The following is a 12,836-nucleotide window of genomic DNA, read 5'->3' on the forward strand; positions in this document are numbered from 1 at the left end:
TTTTGTGTTCTTTATATATTCTGGAAATTAATGCTCTATCTGAAGTATGATTGGCAAAGATATTCTCCCACTCTGTAGGCTCTCTCTTCACATTGCTGATAGTTTCCTTTGCTGAGAGAAAGCTATTTAGTTTGAATATATCCCAGTTATTGATTCTTGCTTTTATTTCTTCTCCTATGGGAGTCCTGTTAAGGAAGTTTGATCCTAAGCCAACAAGGTGAAGATTTGAACCTACTCTTTCTTCTATAAGATGCAGGGTCTCTGGTCTGATTTCTAGGTCCTTGATCCATTGTGAGTTGAGGTTTGTGCAGGGTGAGAGATAGGGGTTTAGTTTCATTGTGTTGCATATGGATTTCCAGTTTTCCCAGCACCATTTGTTGAAGAGGGTATATTTTCTCCATTGCATATTTTTGACACCTTTGTCTAGTATGAGAAAATTGTATTTATTTGGTTTTATGTCCTTGTCCTCTGTTCTGTACCATTGATCTACCTGTCTATTTTGGTGCCAGTTCCATGCTGTTTTTGTTACTATGGCTTTGTAGCATAGTTGACGTTCTGGTATTGTGATACCCCCTGTTTGATTCCTCTTGTATTTGATTTTCCATTTATGTTTGGGAAATTTTCTGCTATTATTTCATTGAATAGGTTGTTCATTCCTTTGGTTTGTATCTCTGTGCCTTTCTCAATCCCAATAATTCCTAAATTTGGTCTTTTCATGATGTCCCATGGTTCTTGGAGATTGTGTTCATGATTTCTTACCATCTTCTCTGTTTGGGCAACATTATTTTCAAGATTAAATATTTTTTCTTCATTGTCTGAGGTTCTGTCTTCCAAGTGGTCTACTCTGTTCATGGTGCTTTCCATTGAGTTTCTTATTTGGTTTATTGTCTCCTTCATTTCAAGGATTTCCGGTTTTTTTTTTTTTTTTTTTTGAGAATCTCTATCTTTTTGTTGAAATGATCTTTTGCTTCCTGCAGGTGCTCTTTCAGCTTACTGGTATTATCATTCATTGCCTGCATTTGCTCTCTTAACTCATCCTTTGCTTTGTGAATCATCTTAATCATGAATAATCTGAAGTCCTATTCTGACATTTCTTCTAACATACTGTCATTGCATTCTATTAATATAGAATCCAGGTTTGTTTGGATCATTTTCTTTCCTTGTTTTTTCATGTTGTTCATGTATCATCCCCTCTAGTAGTGCAGATCTGAGGTATTACAGATTTCCCCCTGTAGGTTTATAGTGGTCCTAAAGGTTTCCAAAACCCTTTCTTTAAGGGGAGATCAATATTAGCAGTGCCCAAATCAGACACTATGCAATTCTAGATTAAATAGCCCTTTTGGGGACAATAAAAAAAAATTGTCATAATAAACAAAATGAGTTCAAAAATTATCTTCAGTATAACAAACAGGTTTGCAATAAGGTCTGCACTTTCTAATGGAGGACAAAGAGGATGCAGAGGGATGTAGAATGTGGCTGTTAATGGGATAAGAAAAGAATATGCAGAAGTTCTAGAAAATACAAAGGGTGGGAGTGTAATCAAAAGAAATTGGATGTTAGCATGCAAGAAAGGGAGAAAGAGACTCTGAGGGAACAGGTAAACAAAAGGAAAAGAAAACAAGAAAAGTAAAGAAATAAAAACTTAATTTTTAAAAAAGAAGAAAAAAGAAAATCTACTGTATAACAGTTATATACTAATGAAACCTCTCAGTGTTCAGTAGCCTGATGCATGACGGGTACCTGAAAATGAGCTTCAAGTTTCCAGCAGGCATACCAGGATGGAATTTGCCCCACCCAAAGATCGGAGCTTCGGCTTCCAGGGTTATCCAAGATGGTGGCTCTGGCTTTGAAATGTGTTGGCAAATGGGGAGCTGGAGCTCAGGGGTGGACGTGGTCAGCTGGAGGTCCTGGAGACAGGATGCAATTGGTCTGGCAGGGGTCCTGGAGGTCCGGTGTGTTTGGTGTGGTTTTGCGATCCTGGAGGCTGGGTGTAATGAGTCAGTCTGGGGTCCCGGTGATAGGGTGCAGTCAGTTGGTCTGGGGGTCCTGGCATCAGGGAGCAGTCAGTTGATGTGAGGGCCCCAGAGGCAGGGAGTGATCAGTTGGGCTGAGGGATCCTGGAGATGGGGCTCAGTCAGTCTGGTCAGGGGTCCTACAGGGCCTGGCTGTTGTCTCAAAATGGTGGCAGACATGTATAATCAAACCTGGAGGTACTGTCACAGTGAACTTTCAGGCAGCAGTAGGCAGTTGGCGATCAGTTTGCTGACTAGTCGGACGATTGGGAGGTGAACCTTGAGCATTGGGTGATTGATAGGAGTAAGGAAGGCGATTGATAGGTGAAAGAAGGACAAATGGCAGATGACAGACGCCTGACAGTAAGGAATCTGCTCTCAAAAAAGGCATAGATATGCTGGCAGACTGTAGGCCATCACAGCAGACAAATGGGTAAACACCAGAGGATCGATAAGCAGCAAAAACTGCCTGACTAAGAAACAGATATCCTCTTCTTGAAACCAGCATTACGGAGCTACAAGGAATGCAGCCTCCCTATAGTCTGCCATCTTGGATCTCTCCCACAGTAATTTTTATATTGCAGCATAGGCCAGACTTCTGTCCTCAACCTCCTTTTCTCCATATGAATACCTGGACTTGACAACCATTTCCATTTTAGTCATCCCCAGCCAAAGCTTCTTTTCCAAGAAAGCTGCTCTTCCCTGGTGCTTAAGTCAGTCAGAGTAGTGGTTAAGAATACAACCTATATTTGAATCTAGTTCTGCTACTTAATAGTGTGTGATCTTGGGTAAATTGGGCAATGTCTGTGCCTTTGTTTCTTCATCTTTACAACGGAAATACTGGTAGCATTAAATGAGAAGACATGATGTCTGGCATACAGGAAGACCTGAATGTATATTAGCTATTTTTCCTAAAACATTTTCAGTCTCATAGTCACTTTGTCAGTTTGCCTTTTTCTCATTTTTACTACCTATTTACTCCTCAAACCAAACTGAAGTTTGTCTCGATCTTGCCTATAAAATGTCTTCCAAATTGATTTGTATATGCACTGTCCCTTCAGTATTTGAAGTAGTGCAATAATTTTCTCCTATCTTCCTGTTTCTTCTATTGATTTCTTTCTTCACATGGATATCATGTCTGAAGGTATAATAGCAGATTAAAGTGGAACTACTCATGGCCATGCCTCCTTTACAGACTTCATCTATTGCCAGGTCTCTTCCTGAATATAATTTCTGTATCCTAACCAGACAGATCTATTAAGTCCTAAAATATACTTTGTTCTCTATCAAAGTCCTGTCCCTTCTCCCAGCTCAGCTCAGGTGACATTTCTTCCTCAGAATCTATCCAGTCCCTGGATGCAAAGAACCACTCAGTCCCTCAGTTCCTGCTCACTTTGTTTACTCTCCTGTTATTCACATGTTATATAGATCTTACAGTTCCTGCTGCAGAGCGTTGCAAGTATTTACTGGCTGAGATTTGTCAAACTAAAAATTTTAGCATACAGTCTCAAATGCAAATTTGTACCTACTGGTTGCATTTCAAATTTGATAAAAATGTGTTTAAAAAGTTGGAATGATACAGACATGTAAGCTCAAAAAGCCAAATTATTCAATTGGAAGATGTTACACTTTATTTGTAATACTGGCCCCTTAACATTCAACACTTAGCACAGTGTTCCTGGCATCTATTTACTCTAATATATCTCAGTTTGAAAGCATACCTCTTCCAGAACAGTTAGTGCCTTTTCTCCTACTTTGGATTTCTTTAATATATGCTATAGCCTGATCTAATAACTGTACATGAATGAACAATGAATGTATGTGAATTATCATGTGCAGAATCTCTTCAGCCCTATCAGTTGTCACCCTCAGGATTCCAGCCTACCTTTATAAAGATCACAACAGGAAACCTGCCAGTATCACTTAAAGTTTGTTGTAGGTCAAGTCTGCATTTGTTTTTCTTTGTCAGTACATTAATAGCATACGTGAAAGAGTTTTGTTATTTTGATAGATTATTTTTATAAGTTTGGAAGGGACATAATCATAATCTGAATTCTGAAGACTTATCAATTACAATGTCTAGTTTCAGAAAAATCTTTCTCTTACCATGTTTTCATGTTTATCATTTTAAAAATTTCTATCTTCAACTACCTCTTCATTGGAAGGGTAATAAATTTTAAATGGTGCATAATTGTTTTCCCTTAGTTTTATGATCCAATCAGAAAAAGAGGGTCCAAGACCATATAACAAGTCAGCCATCCAGACTGTGTTGTATTATTTTTTGGGGGGGTTACCTGCCTTTTGAATGGCACCAAGAAAAAAAACAGGTCTATTTGGTGAAATTATAATTGAAACACTCAAGCAAGTAGTTTTTAAATACAGTAACAAAGCCAAGTAAAGTGGAACTGGTCTGTACTCCTCTAAGTCCTAGTAACTCAGGACTGGGACAAGAGGATCACAAGTTTGAGGCCAACCTCAGCAACTTAACAAGACCTTGTCTCAAAATATAAAGGGCTGAGGATGAATCTCAGTGGTGGAGTGCTTTGGGCCAATCACCAGCACTTCCCCTCACAATACACAATGCAATTTATTTTTCAGATTTGTAAATGTAAAGTAGAAACCACTGGCCTTCAGTCATTCTCAAAATATCACTCCTGGGCCAAGAGCATTATTAGGCACTTGAATAAAATATTTATGTCAGAACCTATCTAAGACCTAATTACTCAGAAATCTTTAACACACCATCCAGGTGACTGGATGCTAATTTTCAGAACTACTCAGTATAAACATCTCATCTCCAAGAAATCCAGATAATGTATAGAACCTTATGAAAAATACTTATTGTTGGTAATACTAGGTGAGAAAATTAGCATAGTTCCAGTCATTCCCCAAGGCTTTCCCAGGATGTCAACAAGACATATTTCAATCATGTGGCAGAATTCCCAATAAGGAGGGAAAAGAGAGGCCATTCATTGTTTACAAATATTTGCTGATTTCCACAGAAGCTCTGAGTCTTGCCCTCAGGAACTCACTGTAGTCTTATAGGTCCTTTCTGCTCTACTCATTACCAGAGATCTGCTGTTCAAACCTTAAGTCTTTCAGACAATGAGGCCTTTTATCTCCTCACCAAAGATTAGGATGCCCAGCCTAAAGTTTTATAAAGTACAAGATTTGCTCATTGCTAATATTACTTACAATTACTAATTTTTGCTTCCCTGCCTAAGTTAAAATGTTTAAAAATCAATGTGTTGCTGTGTGTGACTAAAGTTTGATTTCATGTGATAGGAATAAGAGCCAGGGGAAAGAAAGAAACCCAGTTGCTCCCAGGATATAGTCACATTATGATACCCTAACTCCAGTAGTAAGCCAGAGAAGCAAGATAGCAATTAGAATCATTTTAGCTTACCATTCTTCCAATGAGAACCAAAATCTCATCATGTGCATCAGGCTCTGGCACAGAGATGGTACTTGGCATATATAATTTTGGCAAGCAAAATGACCAATGCAAAAGGTAAACAGATTAGATTTTTTTAACACTTATGTTTTTATCACATGTCTTTATGAATTATTTGGCATCTTATCATTTAGAAAGTCACTGATAATTGCTGTTATCATTTGTACTCCAGCAAACTAGCTAGATGCTGGGAGACACCATGGGGAACAATATGCAGTTGCAGTCTTGAGGGCCCACAGTTGAATAAATTTTGCCAGATTGATACAAAATGCTATGTGCTAAATGGCATGGGAGCCAAAGAACTGCAAGTAGCTTGAAATTAACCACACTGGGACAGGGGATGCAGGGTGGATGAGACAAGGCTAAAATCAGGCAGGAGGAGTTTGCACTGTGTCTACCTGATTGGAGCATATAATTGGACATGAGTGACTCCATGCTGCCAGACCAATCTGACTGTGTAATTTTTCTTTTCTCTCTGTCCTTCCTTCCTTTCTGTGTGAGCCATACTGATATGCTAATTAGGAAACCCTAAGGTGTGCAGTGATATGCTAATGAGTAAACCCTAAGGTTTTACAGTATGATAAGGAATGTGTGCTGTGCCAAAAAAACTATGTGTGCTCAGATAGTTATGCAAATTATGTAACCCTAAGGTTTTAGAGTGTGATAAAGTGTGTGCTGTGATTTTTACTGATTTTAAAAATGTATAAAAACCCAACGTTGTAACTGGATCGGTGGCAGTCCTCCTTGCTTGCCTCCCGGAGCACGACTGCCCCGTCGGTACCAGCCACCATTGGTCATTGCCTTGCCATCCTCCGAGACTGTTTTGCTGTATGAGAGAACCGTCAATAAAGAGCTACACGTTGGACCCAACTTCTTCATAAGAGTCAATTCTTGTTTCCTCTGATCTGTACCTCAGGTGAAGGTTCCTAGGTGCACTTCAAGAAGAAGACGCGAGCCGGGTGCTCGCGTCAGTTGGCGTAGTCGGCAGGATCCATATTTCAACACCTCTGCGGAAACTCAATGGACAGTGTGAAGTAAGAACCACGCATCTACTGGACTATATGGTGAGAGACTGGTACCAGTGATGTGCTCTGGGTTTTGCTTGCTTGCATTAGTGCTTGCTTATATTAGCTAGAGAATAATTGTAAAAATTGAAAAAGGTGGAGAGTTGTAAAATAGAAGCCAGTCGATGTCAGACCAAAGTAGCTCTTGTTAATTCATCTAATCGGTCAGATTCAGATATTCAAGCCTGAATACTGACATTGCTCACCGCCTTGGCCTGAAACTCCAAAAGGCACGACCGGCTTGCCTGGTCTAAGACCGGCAAGGGAATTTGCTGTGGTTGTATCTGAAACTCCAAAAGGCACGACCCTATGGTCTAAGACCGGCATGGTCAGCAAACCTCAGTTGAAACTCCGAAAGGCACGGCCGGCTTGTCTGGCTTAAGACCGGCAAGGGAACGTGACACCCGCGTTACCCACGGTAGCGGATACTGAGAGGGCGCTGGCAAAGGTAGCGGATGATCCCACAGTAACCCCAAGGTAGCGGACGGCAAGGCAACAAGAGTATATGTCAGTATAAGCTAATGCTAAATAATTGATAACTTAAACCGATTCGAATTAAGCTGATAATTTAATTTAAACTTAGCTCAAATTGACATTGAATGGTACGAAACTGAATCCGCTGGCTTTTATTGAGCTATGCTCCTAGACCACTTACTTAGACTGTATTGTCAGGAATTAGATAAAGTATATACTAGCATAGGGAAGGATTCGTATATCGTCTGGAGAATAAGGTGTTTTAGGGTACGCGTACTTGCAAAAATCGTCAAGAAGTTGTATTGTTAATTTTGACTCTAAGATTGTGAACCATGGCCATGGTCAGTCTAATTAGTAAATTTAAGAAATTGAAGGTGACAGATACAGAGCCTGCAGGTTTAAAACCCCAATCTCCATGGAGAACATGTGAAAGGATTATACAAGGGAAATTTCCCAAATATAAGAAGGGAACGGACGTAGCCGTCCCACTAAGTAATCCAGAGACTCTGGAGCCCATATTGGCTCGGGCAGATAGGAAAGAAATCCCGGGAATCTTGTGTAAGATTGTAGATGATATACATAGTGATAGAATGAAAGGAAAGAGGCTAGTGAAAGAGGCAATACAGAATGCAAAACACCCCGCTTTGCTTGAGCAGCTAACAAAAGTAGCCCACCCGGTATCGGTAACCAAAACAAGCATCCCTAACCGTTCCTGGGTGGGCCAAGAAACTGTTGAGACTCGCGACCTCAACAGACAAGAAATAACCCAAGCCCGTGCTGACTTCTCCCAAGGGGGGAGATCAGATGCGGAATACATGTTCCACCTATATTTTAATGGTGGACGGCACTTACATCTCACTAACCAAGAAATGCAGGCAGTGGCTTTAACCCTAGAAAACCCAGCCCTGCACGAAGCTCTTACTGTAGTATTGGAAAGCGTTGTGGGGACTTACTCTGTATGGTCCTGGGTGGCTATGACTTGGAGATATGCATTCCCTTTTCTGGACTACTCTCAATTTGAGGGGGGTACAACCTGGAGGAACCCAGAGGAAGGGATCAAGATTCTAAAGAAACTTGGGGTATTACAGTGCATATATGATGAGCACACAGATCACCCTCTAAAAACTCCCCTGACTAACAGTGTGAGAAGGTTAATTTTGAAGGGGGCCCCAAGCTCACTACAATTTATACTCCAGACCTCTATGCCAAGCTACCAGACTCTATTTGACCTTTATCAATACCTTAAAGATTGCAGAGACTTGCACACCCAACCTAAATTGTCTTTTCCAGTTCTCTCTAGACCAGGACCCCTGCGGCCCTTTAACCGCCGAAGCCAGGGACACCTCCTTAGGGACACTCCTCATTTTCAACGTCCCAGGTATAACCAACGTCCCAGGTATGATCAAAGACGCTTTCCACCCAGAAAAAGATTTCAATTCAGAAATCTTACTGCTATAAGAAACCGTAGACCCTTTGTGGATATCCGTCTGGCAAAAAACGGGCCAAGGGCGCCGATCCCTGGCCAGGAGCGGCGCCCCAACCCCCACTTTGCCCAGACTGCACGCCCTCCCAACAGGAATGGGAGGAAGCGGTGGCCCTTACCAGGGCCGCGACCTCAGCAAAATTCACCTTTGCAACGCAACCAGTTGCAACCCCGCTCTTAGAACCAGATAATTGCCCTTACATATATTTGCAGGGCTATTATAACAGCATCTCATTTGCTGCCTCCTTCCTTATTGACACAGGAAGTCAAGTTACTATTGTTGACCATGCTCTTCTTCCCTCCGCCCGCTCAGACGCCTTTATGTTAATTCAAGGCATCTCTGGTGCCCAGGTGAAAGCAATGGTCATAGATGTAACCTTCCTTTGCTATGAGACCCCCGTACCTTGCCAGGTACTTACCTTTGACTCACCAGCTAATATTCTTGGTATGGATGCTTTACCTACCCTTTTTGGTGCCTATTTGCCTTTAAAAAATGTCAAATGTTTGGCTTCCTCCATTATGCCTTCTGTAACTATTGAACCCGTAATGCTGCCCCCTATCCCTCCCTCCTTCACGGCTCAATATCCTTTAAAGGGGGGCCATGAAGAAGTCACGGCAACCTTACAAACCTTAATAGAACGTGGCATCATAGAAAGAACTTCTTCATTTAACTATAACAGCCCTATCTGGCCTGTTAGGAAACCTAACGGCTCCTGGCGTTTTACGGTAGATTATAGAAATATCAACAAACTCTCCCCACCTATGCCAGGACAATTGCCGGACGTGGAAGCTATTTTTAACTCTATTAGAGAATTTGCCCCCACTATCTTTGTCACCATTGATCTGACGGATATGTTCTTTGCTATTCCATTGGCTGAAGAATCCAGGGATATTACCACTTTCACATGGGACGCCCAGCAGTACAGGTTTACTCGATTACCCCAGGGTTATAGGAATAGTCCTATTATAGCACACAATGCCCTTCAAACTTGCATTCCTTGGTCTTCTCTCCCTACGAATGTTAAGTTGTTTTCTTATGTTGATGATATTTTGCTTTGTGCTCACTCTGCAGCAGACGCCTCCACTGCCAAGGAGACCCTTATCAAAGCCTTGCAGTCGGCTGGCTGGGCTGTTAATCCTGATAAGGTCCATGGCCCTGCTGAACAAGTTAAGTTCCTAGGTGTTTTATGGTCAAACACTGGTCCCACAGTGCCCCCTCCTGTCTTAGACAAATTATTAGCTTTACCGGCCCCTACCAACAAATCCGAAGCCCAACACTTGATTGGAATGTTTGGGTACTGGAGACATCATATCCCTTATTTACAAGTCATCCTGCAGCCAATTTATAAGGTTACTAGGAAAGCCTCTGACTTTTGTTGGGATATTCCCCAAAAGACTGCCTTTGACCAAGCTAAGGAATACATCTCTTTGTACTCTCAATTGTTTGTCCCACAACAGGGGGATACCATTGTCTTAGACATACTATTTCTAAATGGATATGGCTCATGGGGCGTGTATGCTAAATCCACCGGTGTAACCAGACCTGTTGGCTTCTATTGCAAACGATTCCCCTTCTCCCCTAACAAATATTCTCTTTTTGAAAAATATGTTTGGAGTCTGATGGTGGCCTTACAACATTTTACCTTCGAACTTCATCACAGGGACATCTTAATACGTACTCCTGTTCCCATTTTGGACTGGATCAAGATGCCCGACACTACGTTACAAGGTTTACCTATGGAACCTAAAGTCCTTACATGGAAATGGTTCCTCCAAAATCTGTTAGCTGATTCCACCACCCGTAGTTCTCAGTCTGCTGGCAGACTCACAGAGCTGCTGGCCACTTCTCCTATGGCCGCCCCCCCGAATTTGCCTCCGGAGCGTTCTTTAAAGCCCATTGGTCGTTGGGGTGCTTCCACTCCCTCCACAACTAACGTATGGTACACAGACGGTTCTGCTACCATCCGCAATGGCACTACCTTTTGGAAGGCCGCCGCTTACCGCCCCTCTGATGGCTGCGTCCTCTCGGACCAGGGGACGGATAGCTCCGCTCAAATAGCTGAATTATGTGCTGTACTCCTTGCAGTTAGGCACTGCACTGCTGAAGGACATAAGGTAATTCATATATTTTCTGATTCTTGGTCAGTTTGCAATGGCATAGCCATATGGTTTGCCAAATGGATGTTGACTGATTTTTGTATCAACGGAAAACCTGTTTGGGGACAAGAATGGTGGAAGGAACTTGCCAACTCTCATATGACTATCCTGGTGACCCATGTGGATGCACATACGGGTAAAACCGATGTGCACTCCTCTATGAATGAGGTTGTTGATAAGCTAGCTAAAACCATGACTTTGAAATTGGTTAATACGGCCCCCTGGACTTCTGAAAGTACAGGAGACCTCAAAGTAAAAATTAAGAGGAAACCTAATTGGACGTGTGTTTCCCCTAAAACAACTACCCTGCCAGTTTTGCCTACCGAATTAACCAAGTTACATGTGGCACTTGGCCACACAGGCACTCATGCCCTTTACCGATGGTGCTCCACCCGTAACATTAAAGCCTCTTGGCAGGCATGCAAGCACGCGATTAGGCGCTGCACTTCCTGCCCCAATATGCTTCAACTCTTCAGGCGCAACCCCCCAGCATCTACGAGTACCCCAAACCACTTCAACCATACGGTCCAAATTGATTTTATTGGACCCTTACGTAACAAACACTTTGTATGTACTATGGTTGATACCTCTACTGGCCTGGGGACAGCTATTGAGGCTGCTAAAGCTAACCAAGGCGCCACCATTTTCGCACTATGGAACTGGGTAAGCCATTTTGGCACTCCCATTATCATTGAGTCTGATCAAGGCACCCACTTCACTGGCGCACAGGTACAAAAACTAGCTTTGGAATTAGACATACAATGGAACTTCCACCTCTCCTATAACCCCACCGCGTCGGGCTTTGTGGAACGTTTTAATGGCTTATTAAAACAAAAGCTGGAAGCCCTTAAAGATTATCCTTTCCATATTGCCATCCGCATAGCTTTATATGAACTTAACAACAGATGTAGACTACATAGAAACTCCCCGTTTGCGGAAGTATTCACCAAAGACTTCTCTTCCTACCCCAGCGAACCTTCAACCGCCCCGGCCATACCTTCTAAGGTTGTTCACAAGGACCGAAAAGACTCCTCTCTAAAGGTACGGGACATTGTTGCTTCTGGACCTGGAAATTCCTATTGGACTTCTGGATCTAAAGGAGAACTCTCCCTGGTAAAGGCCAGGGACATTACTCCTGTGGAATGCAGCCTCATCTGGTCTTGCTGCGAGTGATCCAGTTGTTCATCTTCCTCGCTTGTGGATACACCATACTCGCCCTTGCTGGACACTTCACTTTTTGTAGCAGCCGCAATTGCGCCCACGACAACACCACTTGCGATGATCATGTACGCTATTGGTCTTGTTTGGCAATCGTCAACCTTACCTTCTGCGTTTTGCCGTAGTCCGTATGTACTCACCTATATTCTACTTTGCCTTTGCCTCTACGATACCTCCGATGCTAATAGTGACCCTCTAAATTCCACCCCTGGCTCTCCTGTCAGTGCTACTAGCAACCCTCCCACTACCCGATGGTACCTTAAGGATATCAAATCCTGGAACATTACCCATGCCCAACATTTCAGACATCTAGTCTCTTCCTATCTTAATCTCCATTCTAATTCTTCTATCGTACCCCACTTCTGGCTCTCTCAACCCTTTTTAAATAACTATACCGCCGCCCAACAACTATTCTGGACTAAATATGCCTTTTGTAATAACAGACTTAGACACATTACTCAAGACTTCGTGTTACCATGTGAGGAATACTATAAGGCTAATGTTACAGGTCTTTTTAGCCCTGTCTGGCATGCCACTGATACTGACACAGGTTGGGATGACTCTAACATCCTTGAAGGGAATCCCCTTCGCTGTCATCGTATGGAGCTTGTTAGAACTACTTGGGCCCACTCTCCTCATTATATCTACCATTTTCAACAATTAGGTTTACAATATTTCCCTATTTCTGTTAGGTTTGAGGAATCTAATATAACTATCCAATATGCTTTCGATAACGAACCCCCCTTCACCTGCAGGGATGCTACCCGATTGTCTTTGATAGCACGTATGTTTTCCCTGTGGGAGGAGGAAGGCCCAATAACTGATTATTCCCCTTGGTATGATGATTATGCAAATGTGTATGATGATGAATATGAGAGTACGGAACCTACTCCAACGACTCCTGCAACTACATCCGTATCTCCTACCATTTCCCAGCTCACCACAACCACTGCCAACACAAAACCTTATAATCT

The sequence above is a fragment of the Sciurus carolinensis genome, unplaced genomic scaffold (genome assembly GCF_902686445.1).
Source record: "Sciurus carolinensis unplaced genomic scaffold, mSciCar1.2, whole genome shotgun sequence".
Classification (NCBI taxonomy): Eukaryota; Metazoa; Chordata; class Mammalia; order Rodentia; family Sciuridae; genus Sciurus; species Sciurus carolinensis.